The sequence below is a fragment of the Microtus oregoni genome, unplaced genomic scaffold (assembly GCF_018167655.1).
Source record: "Microtus oregoni isolate MIOR12 unplaced genomic scaffold, Mior012 000013F_ref0000133, whole genome shotgun sequence".
Lineage (NCBI taxonomy): Eukaryota > Metazoa > Chordata > Mammalia > Rodentia > Cricetidae > Microtus > Microtus oregoni.
This window is the reverse complement of record NW_024543072.1, coordinates 44,918,198-44,930,535: the sequence shown is the minus strand read 5'-3', so window position 1 is coordinate 44,930,535 and position 12,338 is coordinate 44,918,198.

Genomic DNA, 12,338 nt, shown 5'->3' with positions numbered 1-12,338 from the left:
GTTCAAACCCTGAATATTCAGTACAAGCCTTGTAAAATGGCGTTACCGGTGCTAAGTCGTTTAACAAGTTGGGCGGGGGGGGGGGGGGGTCTTTCAATTGCCTTTACTGCCCAGACTTTGAGTCCAACCCCACCCCTCCCAACTCCCCAATCCCAGAGTTCTGCACCATCTTTCTCAAGAGAAAAACCACTGCCAGAGAGTTTTCCAGGACAGGTCATTAGTACCAAATGTAGCATAGGGGTTCTCTGAGGTGCAACAATGTCTGTTTTATTCTGATAGCCTTTCCTTGCTTTTGAGGAGTCAGTAAACAAAGAGATACTGGCCTTTGGACAACAACTACAGCCCTTATTTTGGGATGTCTCCTGTCCCCACAAAGGGGACGAGAAGATTTATCTGCCATAGCCAACAGTGAATGCCAGAGGGAAGATAATTTGTTCAGATTTAAATTTCATCCATGAAGCTACCAAGATCTTATTAACTTTCCTTGTCTTTTCTTGGGTGGTGCTGGCAAGAACCAAATAATAGACCATCCGCTTTCTTGATATCCTAACTGGCTCATTTCTTTTCTTTCTCCTTTTTATTTGCTTTTTTAAAAAACAGACTTTGATAATAATCTGCCCTCTGTCCTGAGCACATTTCCCCTCTCTCAGGACAGTAAATAGTCTTGCCCACATCTTAAAGTCTTATTCAACAACTGGGCCAACAAAACAGAGAAAAGGGAATACTGTTCTTTTGAAAAATAATTTCTAATTCACTTTTTGACAGTTTCATACATGTATATAATATATTTTGATCATATTCAACTCCCATTTCCCCCTCTTATTTTCACCTCACTCCCTTCTGGGATCTTTTTTCTTCCCAATACACCTCCTTCCAACTACAATGTATATATTTTTAATAACCCAATGAATTTAGATAGGGCTGCTTGCATTGTAGGGGTGTGAGATTATTTACTAGCTCATGGGCAAGTTAACAGTGACAACACCTCTGGAGAGGACATGCTATTCACGAGGGAGTGCCATCTTTTTATTTTTTTGTAATTCTAGTGTAAAGATGAGTTATGCCGGGTCCTTGAAACTCCTGACCATGAATGGCTCACTGCCTGTCTAGTTCCAGGGAATGTTGTGGGCTTCCTCACTGCTACTCTGTCAGGTCTGGTAGGGATGTGTAGGCATTTTGTAAGGCCCTAGTACAGTTTCTCACCCTTCCCAATGCTGCGACCCTTTTATACAGTTCCTCATGTGGTGGTGACCACCAACCACACAATTCTTCCATTGCTACTTCATAACTGCAATTTTGCTACTGTTAGGAGTTGTAATGTAAGTCTCTGCTATGCAGGATATCTGATATGTGACCCCTGTGGGAGGCTCATTCAACTCCTAAAGAAGTCATGACCCACAGGTTGAGGATCACTGCCCCAGTAACTGTAATATTACTTGTTGTTCTTAATTCTGCGGGTTAGACGGTAGAGATGTTACGCGAGGAAGAAAACACAGCCACGCGGCGGTCCCACGTGGGTGCACTTTAATGGGAAAGGGATAACAAACAGGTGGGGGGCGTGCAGACACGGTAGGAAAGGCGGGGAGGAAAAAGGGAGGAGAGGGGGGGGCACTCGTGGCGGCCCCCGCTTTTTAACGGGGAATGCAAAAGCTTCTGGGAAATGTGTCCCGCGCTTGCGTGTGCTGGAGTCCAGGGGAACGCTGGGAGTTGTAGTGTTGCAAGAGAACAACATTACTAATTCTCTCAGATTTGTTTTATATCTCAAACTCACGTCAGAGAGTCAGGCAATGTGTTGGCACCAAGGGCTGGTTGCAAAGCCCCATCCATACACCAATCTGATGGTTTTGTGTATTTTTGAGAAACAAACTATATGGGGAACTGACTGGAGTTACTAAGGAACAACCCTGATGTTCCATATGCAGATGCAGCCATATGCCCAAAGTCCATTTCTTACTCACCAGCAATGAGCAAGCAGAGTGGGAAATCTAAAACCTGGCTCCATGAATGCCAACATCTCCCCAGGTGAGCTGCTTAGTTACAAATATTGAAGTGCATAGGTATGAAGCATATGGGGGAAGACTCTGAAACCAAAAAAGCAAATTATCCCACGTTCACGGACAGATTCAACATGGTGAAGTGTTAAGGTTTTGACCCAGTACAAATCCTGTCAGGACACCAGTGCTTTCTTCGGCCTTTGCAGATGGTCCTTTTACCCACAGGCCCGGGGTCATCCTAAACCGAGAACCCCATGTCTCTCCGTCCCATGGTTCCTTGTGGCCTCTGGGCTTTCCCACATTCTCTGGCCCCATGCAGGTTTCTAGTTCTCAACATATGAGTGAGTTTCTAAATTTTTGGACAGATGGAAGCTTAAGTGAAATCACAATGGACCTGGAATTGTCACGTGAGGTCACCAACTGCCCCTTTAGACCAACACCGAGCACAGCGACCTCGTTTTATACAAACCACTCCTCTCCCTTCCCTCAGATGCGATTCCTCCTCTTTCCCCTTGGCCTCACTTTACCTGCAGGCTTTCAGAACTTGTAGTGCTCCATCGCCCTTAGACAATCCAGAACAGGGCCTCTGGAGGGGCAGGATCAGAGATGGGAAAGGCCTGCCCCCAGAGCACGCCCTTCCTTGCTGAACACACTGCCCCAGCTGCAGCTCTAGAGTTAGGGGTTCAAGCTCTCAGGCCCATGCAATCATAGGTTAATTATAGAGGTCAATTATAGGTCACTAATTAAACTTAAATATCAAACAAAAACCAAGTAATTCTTTTAGTATGGCTATTTTTTATACATTTGGACATACTTGCGCTAAAAATTATTCATTGCTCATCTTAAATTCATATTTATCTAGGTTTCTGTGTTTTATCATAGTTGTAAAAAAATACCTGAGAACAATTTAAAGGGGTATTATTTATCCCGGCTTACAATTTTGCTTTGTGTTTCATTTCATCCTCATTAATTCTTTTCTTAATTTTAAACTTTCTTTTTATCTATTCTTTGTGTCTTTCACATCATGCATCTCAATCCCATTCATCTCCTCTATCCCTTCGTATCTGTCCTCTGGCCTTGCAACACCCCCCAAATAAAATAAAATAAAAATTAAGAGAAAAGAAGAAACTAAAAATCTCAACATGGAAGCTGTAGTGTGACAGTGAGTCACACAGTAAACCCTTGTGTCCATACATCTTTACTTGCGAGTGTTTACTGCAGAGGCATTGGTCTGGTTCAGGGCCTCTGGTTTCTGCTACACGATCAATGCTGGGCCCTCACTGGGACTCCTCTTCAGTATTCTGTGTCATAGAGATTCTGCAGCTTTGGGTCTGTAGGACTGGCCCCTTCATGTGCTGCAGCAGCTCATAGATGGGGAGGATGTTGGGGTGGGCCAACTCATAACCCTGGTTCTAGGCCTGAGTAGTTGAAGGGTTGATCACCCCCTCCCCCACCCCTCCTCAGCACTAGGGTGAGCTCTCCAGCATTGCCCTGGCAACTGCTCACCCACCCTACACCATCAGGACCAGCTCTACAGTGTTGCCCAGGAGAGGTTTAGAGGCCACTCTCCCAAGTGCTGCAGCTGGTGAGGACAATGGCATCTCTCCTGCTCTTATGACCTCAGGCCCAGCTCTCCCACTCACCACAGGTGGCAAGGGGGCATCTCTCCCCAACCCATGTCACCATACAGCAGCTGAGGGTGGCACCAGATCTCCCGTTCATGGCTCACCCATGCTCTTGTCAACAGGATCCGCTCCACTTGCTGCTGGGACAAAGTGCAGGGCCCACTTCCCTGAGTGCTGCAGATGGCAAAGGGGAGGGTCAGCTCCCTCACCACCCACCACAGGCAAAGGTAGCAGTACCATTTCTATCACTCTCATGCCCTCAGGCCTCACCACAGCCCTGTGTACAGGGTCAGCTCTACTGTGCTGCCCAGGCAAAGTGTAGGACCTGCTCTCCCGAGTGCGTCACCTCATGAAGACAAGTTCACCCTAGTGTTACAGCCAGTGAGGAGTGGAACCATCTCTGTATAGTCTTATCCTCTCGGCCTTTGGTGGTATCAGGAGCCAAAGACATTAACATAGACCATGGCTGCCACAGGGCCATGAACCCAAACATGACCCTGGATGGCCATCAGGTCATCCACTTCAACCTGCTGCTCACCGCTTTCACCTCTTCAGATCTGCCTCTGCCCACAGGACATGAGCCATTCTGTCTCTCTCCTCCACACCAGAGCATACATATATGCTCACCATACAGGGCCCCGCTGCCCGGTGCCTTGCAGTGTGTTTTCTCCTCAGAGTCCAGGGCGGACTGCCCCAGGCATACTTGTGGGTCTCTTTGTCCCACTCACTGGCTCACAGTTTTAAAGAGTTTAGTTCACAGATGCTTGGCCCAGCTTGGGCAGGACTTAATGGCGGTAGGTAAGCTCTCTCAACTCTCATCAGAGGGAAGCAGAGAGGGTGAGTACATGAAGAGGCCAGAGAAAGCTGGATCTCCAAATGACTTCCTTTCGCTGTCTAGGTACACCTTCTACCCTTCATCACTTCCCAATAACAGCACCAAGTAATGGATTCATTGGTGGATTCACCCCTGGTTAGGTCAGAGACCTCAGGAGCTGGCAGTGGCTGTGTAAGCCCATCACACCAATACAGAATTAGATGCCTTACTATCTCTAAGGTTGCTCTCAACCCAATCAAGTCAAGATTAACCACTACACCAGGTTGTTGATTGCCTTGGGGTGGGCTACTCAGTCTAGGGGTTGTAACCCACCCTGCAATCAGTTATTCCAGGGTCACGGAGAGGCACTACCTGGAAGATAATGGGCTAGGAAAGCGGAAGGAGGCTAAGTGAGAATTCTTGTCAAAGCCTCAGTTTATTAGAGACGGGGTACAACTTTTATAGGGTAAAGAGTTGGGGGTGGGCACAGGGGCCTGGGCTCTTGCCGCGTGGTTCACGTTGGTCACATGGTCCGAGTTGGTCACGTAGGCAGGAGGTTGTCTTCGGTCAGGTCACTGTAGGCCAAGAAGTCACGAGTTGACACACCTAGATCCCTAGATAGTTTGGAATGTGGGGTGGGTTCCGCTAACAGATAGCTCTCATTAACAGCCAATTTGGGTGTGGGGTAGGCTCTGTCAATAGAACTATTCCTAACACAATTAAGGGTGTGGGGTTCTCTGCAGACTCCCCAGGGTGATGGTTCCTGCAATGATTTTAGGAGGAAATTGGCTCCTAACAGATCCCCCTTTCTTTTATAAAGACAGGCAGCTATTAAGTGAAGGGCATCAGGTCAGAGTCCAACCACAGTGTCAGATCTAAAGGAGAAGGGACTGGGACAAGGAGAGACCCTCCTCTCGAATGGTGAAGCAATTTACCTCTCCTGGGAACAGAGGGGTGCCTTATGATTCTTAGGTCGAGTGGGGACCAGGTCTTTATCCCCCTTACCCGTCCTAGGATTCCCAGTATCCTGTCTTAGGTTGGGGGATTTCCTGCCACAAGTCACCCGTCCTTGGAGCTCCTCAAATGAAAGTATCTAGCGAGATTTAAAGTAAACAGATCACAGGGCGCCCTGTCTTAGGCTATGTGGAGGGTACTCCTCGTGCCTGGCACCATGCCATTGTTGAGCCGGTTTCTACAACCTCTGTATGGTGTGCTGTTCAGGCGAGGATCCACACTAACTCCCGTCATTGGGCCCCTGTGAGGAGCCTCTCAAACAAAATATAATGATATAATTTTGGGCACCAATAACTCCATCTTCCAGACAAGAAGAAAGGGTGTTTTTCAAACCCAGTATTCACCTTTTAATCTGGCCTTAGGTATCCTCCTTCCTAAATGCCTATTCCACATAAAATTACGTGTGCTGCCTGCCAACAATTAGGGCAGTGTAAAAGGGATCTAAATCTAAAATTTTTAACATATGCATTAAACCCAAACACTTTACAGCGTGTGTCAATCCTTTCCCAACATCTATAAGCAGTTATAAGTATCTTTAGATCAATTTCAGTAAGAGCACAATGACATACATTGTTGTTATTAAATACTACCAGTTCCAGTCTCTGAGCAACAGTGACAGGAACCCCAATCTTTCCCCTTCTTAAGTGAAGAGGCGTTAATATTTTAATTAAAATGAGTTCTGTGTCCCAAAGATTAAAACTGTCAGATGTTTAGTCTGCATCAGAAGCAGCTTAGCATTTGTGCTTCAGGGCAGGTGGGATTCCTGAGTGAGGTGAGCTGGAGTCAGCAACCTGAAGCAGCACATCCTGGCACTTATCTCAGGCGGGTCTCCCTGGACTCTCTAGGGGCAGAACAACACCCTGCAGAGTGGCCTAGCAGCTTCTGTTATCAGGCACTCCTCTCCTTGCGGGCAGGAAAGGCCGGACCAAGGACCTCTCCCCAGTCGCCTCTGGAACTCCTCTGTGGGCATCTGCAGCCTCGACATCAGATCCAGCTTTTATTTTCTTTCTGTGAAAAAAGCATAAACATATCCTCGACCCCAAATATATGTAGGTCGGGTTTTTTCATAATGCATTGCAAGGGCTTTTCCACCTTGCCCTAGCAAAGGTTAGCTTGGTGTTATCACGCCAGATCCGTTTGCATCAGGATCTGCTTGCAACTTTTATGAGTTGCTTTTAAGGAGCCTTGTTATGCGCCATAATTTTTTTTTAACCATATATGCACTTCTTCCATTGGAAGAGCTATTTGTAAAATTTAGCATAAAATCCTTTAAGGGATTTTTTGCTATAACGTTAGCAAAATACAGTTGTGTAAATTGTAGCAATGATCTGGGAAAAGATTATTGTTTTTTGGCCTTTGAATTGAGCAAAGACAACTGTCTAGGAATCAATCTCAAAACTATCAATGAATCTATTGTTTAGTATAAGAAACATTGATCATAGTCAACATTTTGTTAAACCATTTTCCAGCTTTTATCCTGCCCTTTTGTATCAGACAGGCTACTGTTTTAAATTAAGAGTTTAATATCTTAACTGGCAAAACTGAGAAGGTTTAGCCATAAACAGCATTTTTTTTATAAAACTGTTGTAGAATAAGTTTTCTATTTAATATACACATTTTCCATAGCTGAATTATAATTAATATACTGTATTTGTTGATTATTGTATACTTCACCTGTTGATTTATATTTTACCTGCTTGAGTACCTGTTAGGCAGCTTTCTTTAAGCTCTCTATTGGAAACTGTTTTTTTTGTAAGAATTTTACCTTAGTGGCTCAAGGTCCCTTATAAGAATATTATAACTAGAGCTTTAACCATTGGACCTCCAACCAAAAGTTTGTAAGCTATCCTCCTAAGTTTTAAGTCTGCCTTGCAGATAGGAAAATGGAAAAAGGAAGCATTTTTACTAATAATGCTGGCCTCATTAGACACCAACATGTAGAAAAATGAAAATAGATCTACATCCATCTCCATGTACAAAACTTAAGTTTAAATGAGCCAAAGGCCTCAGCATATAAAAATTATGTTGAACCTCACAGAGAAAAATTTTTGAAGCACATTTTGCCACGTCTCAAACACAGCCTCAGTGGCACAAACATTTGGAGAAACCATAAATCTTCTGAATTGAGAAACTTTTGTATAACAAGGCTATAGCGGGAAAAGATCTTTACTTATCATAAATCCATTCCAAAAATATATGAAGAACTCAGGAAATTAGTAATTAAAAATTTAATCCAAAAAATATTTGTTACAGACCTAAACTGAAAACTCTCAGACGAACTTAAAAATGACCGAGACACTTAAAAAATGCTCAAACATAACAACCTTTAGCCCTCAGAGAAATGCAAACCAAAACTCTGAGATTTTATCTTATCCTTGTAGAAATGACCAAGATTAAAAATTATTTCTAACAATTTATGCTTAAGAAAAGGTGGATAAGGAAAAAACCTTATTGTTGGAAGTGTAAACTGACATAGCCATCTTTGGATCACACATCGTATTGAAAAACCTGGATAAACCAGACTCCTCCAGCAGGAAGAGAAGAATCAAAAATCCAGGACTAGCCACTTCAGCGACCATGCCCTAGGAACCAGCTGAAGACAAAACCAGACCTTGACCTCGAAAAACAGGTTTTTTTAGCTGCTATTATCACAGTACTGTTTTAGGAACTAGCCCAAGAGAAAGCCAGACCAGATCTTAAGAATAATCTTGAGAAACAGGGAGTTTCCCCCTGCAGGTACTATCGTTTTAGGAACTAGCTGATTACGACCTTGGGAGTGGTCCCGAGAGGCAGGAAGTTGTCTTGCGACCACCATTGGATTTTTGGAATTTATGACCCTCCTGGACCACTGGGCTGTGGTCCCTTTTTTCAAAAATTCTTTCTCCCGGTCACTCAGGGTCGAACTCCTCCTGCGCCAACCAAGGCCACGTGCACGACCTCAGCAAGGATGGTCTCCGGGCTCGCGCCATCCTTAGACCCGAGTGAGAGTCTCTCCAGCACTGAGGGACCCTCATTCTGTCTATTTTTTAAAATTAGGCAAATATCTACCTCAAAACTTAGCAATACCCCTTTTGGGCCTAAATACAAAGTTGTTTAACCATAAGACCATGTGCTCAGCCTTGCTTATAGTGAAAGACCCTCTGGACACCCCCCCCTCCCAGAACCCGCAGCTGGCCTGCTCCCATGAGAACATCCTGTTCGCTTAAGACCCTCAGGACCCTCTCAGGACCTGCAGCTAGCCGGCTCTCATGAGAACATCCCGTTTGCTTAGGGAAACAGGATGCCTATAGTCAGCACATGTGCCCAACTTAGAATATCAGTAATTCACAGAAGAGACAACTCCCCCTATGAAAGATCCCAGCTTGGCTGCTGTAACGTCATTTCACAAAGCTTTTGACGAACGACTGTAAGTGCAGAGTAAGGTCAGGGTCCCTGGCTGCAAAACAGGATATTTATATCCATAGATTCGGACAGGACATCAATTAACAGGATGTCTGTTCCCATACATCTGTGCTGGGAGAGGAAAAACCCCCTGTGCCCCTTGCCCCATTCCAACTGACCACTAAGGATGCATTTGCTTCTGTAATCTGCTTCTGCTGCCCTCTTTCCTATAAAAAGACCTTCCCCCAGTCTGCAGGCGCGCTTGTCTCCCGAGAGACTAAGTCGCCCCAGGTACCTGTGTACTGAATAAAGCCTCTTGCTATTTGCATCCGAAGAGTGACTCGCTGCTCCTTGGGAGGGTCTCCTCAGCCTGAAAGACTGCCCACCACTGGGGTCTTTCAATAGCAGAGTTACTTTATCATAGCCAGAATCTGAAAATCCAAATGTATCTCTTTTACATCTAGGATAAATGAGACATCATCCTTTTAAATATCCATGAAAACCACAAAATATCTTGGAGTAACTTTAAGCAAGCAGGACAGAAGTTTTGGGTCCTGTCATCTGTGCCTCTGAAGGCGGAAATGTTTTTTATTTTTAACCATTATCACTTGTTAGAGTATAACTCTGGCCCTTGATAAATTTAATTAAGAGGCCTGAGGCCTGAGTCTCAGCAGTCCACCTTGAAGCCACACCTGGCAGCAGGAAAGGACCTCAAGTTGAAACAATACGACTCCCATCCAAGAGCGGGCCATACAAAAGGAAAAACTTGTATAAGAACTTTAAATCTTGAAAGATCCCCTACTTTCTTGCAAAAGCAGAAGAAACACAGCAAAAATGACAATTTCAGTGAAAGCAATTTACAGATTCAGTGTAAATGTCCATTAAAAATTATAGCAACATTCCTCACAGAAGTCACATATAGATTTTAATGTAAATGTTCATTAAAATTATAGCAAAAATTTTCACAGAACTCAAAAGAACAATATAGAACTCAAAAGAACAATCCCCAACCTTATACGAAAGAAATAAAAACTCAGGATAGCCTAAACAATTCTAAAAATCCTCTGAATATATCACAATCTTTGATTTTAAAACTTTCCTACAGAAACACAGTACTGAAATTAATCTACCTTAGATATAAACTTATACACCTACAAACTAAAGATTTTTGACCAAGAAGCAAGATTTTTAAAATGGAAAAGAAACATATTTACTGTCCTAAATGAAGCTGCAGCTTTTTGAATCTAGATTTCTGTATAGCAAACCTGCCTGTCAGCTTTCGCTCCATATGGCAGGGGTTTAAAGACATAGGCTCTCTAGCCCTAGCAGCCAGCCTGCTTGGCAGGCGTAGCTGTGTGGATTGTACCCTAACTTCTCGCATCTCGAGGGACTCCCTTTTGAGTCCGCAAGCAAACACATAAGGCAAACACATAAATCTCTGTTTTTGACTCTTACTCCTCTCTCCCTGATTGATTGATTAAATTCCTGTATGAATTTCTCTTCCTTTGAAAGTCTCATATCTTTTTGGACGACGGTGAACCTGCGCCTACCTTATCCTGCAGATCTGTCCGAGTTCTACAGCCGCAGAATCTTCTTTTTTCTTCTTGTTATCCCGGGACTGCGCGTTGTTGTCCGATAGTTGACGGTGCTCTGAGTCGCTGGTTCGGGCGCCACTGTCGATTGCCTTGGGAAGGGCTACTCAGTCTAGGGGTTGTAACCCACCCTGCAATCAGTTATTCCAGGGTCACGGAGAGGCACTACCTGGAAGATAATGAGCTAGGAAAGCGGAAGGAGGCTAAGTGAGAATTCTTGTCAAAGCCTCAGTTTATTAGAGACGGGGTACAACTTTTATAGGGTAAAGAGTTGGGGGTGGGCACAGGGGCCTGGGCTCTTGCCGCATGGTTCACGTTGGTCACATGGTCCGAGTTGGTCACGTAGGCAGGAGGTTGTCTTCGGTCAGGTCACTGTAGGCCAAGAAGTCACGAGTTGACACACCTAGATCCCTAGATAGTTTGGAATGTGGGGTGGGTTCCGCTAACAGATAGCTCTCATTAACAGCCAATTTGGGTGTGGGGTAGGCTCTGTCAATAGAACTATTCCTAACACAATTAAGGGTGTGGGGTTCTCTGCAGACTCCCCAGGGTGATGGTTCCTGCAATGATTTTAGGAGGAAATTGGCTCCTAACACCAGGTGTCTTGCATTTAAGAAAAAAATGAGAAGATACTAGGGATTAAATAATATAGGGCCTGTATGTACTAAGCAAGTGCTCTGCCACTGAATTACATACTTAGCCCAGTTTTTTTTTCAAATGACTTGTAATGGTATGTGTTTGTGGGACACAGTGTGAAATTTCAACTCATGTATGTAATATGCATCATCTGTATCTGGTCATTGTCATGTCTATGATCTCATGTTATTGTTTTGTTGTTGGGAGCATTCGAAATCTTTTCTCCTATTTAGAGGTATATTATTATCAGCCACAGTCACCATGCCACATTATAAAATTTTGAACTTTTTTCTTTCTATTCAACTGTACCTTCTGCTAACCACCTCGAGTCACCCTGATTTCCCAGCTTCTGGTAACTGATACCTTATCCTTTATTTCTGTGGGCTCAGCTCCCTTAGCTTCAATATATAAGCAAGAACGTAAGAACATAAATAGGGCATATCTTTTATTCTGGCTAATGACCTACAGCCCTGGTTACTGTGTAGTGTGAGGGCTGGTACCCCAGGGTCCTGTGCACCCAAACCACTCCCTCTTCTTGAGGAAACATCTAGATCCAGTGGCAGTGGGAATGAGGGAGAGATGTCATCACACCCGTCACGTCGCTCTGTGATGTGTGCACAGGCTCCTCTGAAGGCAGAGGCTTATTCTTCAGTCTCTCTTGTCTTTCTTCTGTCTGTCTCTTTCGGTCACTCCTTAATCTGAATGGCTGTATGAACTTCCTAAAGAAAGAAAAATCAAAGGGCTTGAATTTTGAGCACCAAGAATCATTGGACTATAAAGATATCCACAGAGGAAACAGTTCTTGTTTCCTCTTTGCTGCGGTTGTTGTGACTGTAATTGATCGTTGATTGATTTTCTGGTAATAGGTCAGGAAACTCGATAGTCAGGAAAAGGGACGGCATGACTTCATGGTTTGTTTTCTCTACTACTTTCCCAGCAGTAAGCCCAGTTCATTTACTTGTGCATTTGGTACCCATCGATGGGAAAACTATTAATGTGTCACTGTGTCATGTACTGGAGGTACAAAGAAAAATAGGACGTGGCCTTTGTCCTGCAAACTATACAGCCCATGCCTATAGGCAAAGCTATATGAGGGTATCCCTCTATTATGATAGAGCTCTCAGATGAATAAAGCCTGCCTTTCCTTTCCTTAAGTGAGATTCGTCCACTGCCAACATGGAGGAGTTCAGTCATGTCTTATTCTACCTGGAGGGCATTTATCATGTGACAACCCCCCAAGTCAGCATTTTACTTGATCCCCATCAGTCTCCTTGTGGGTATC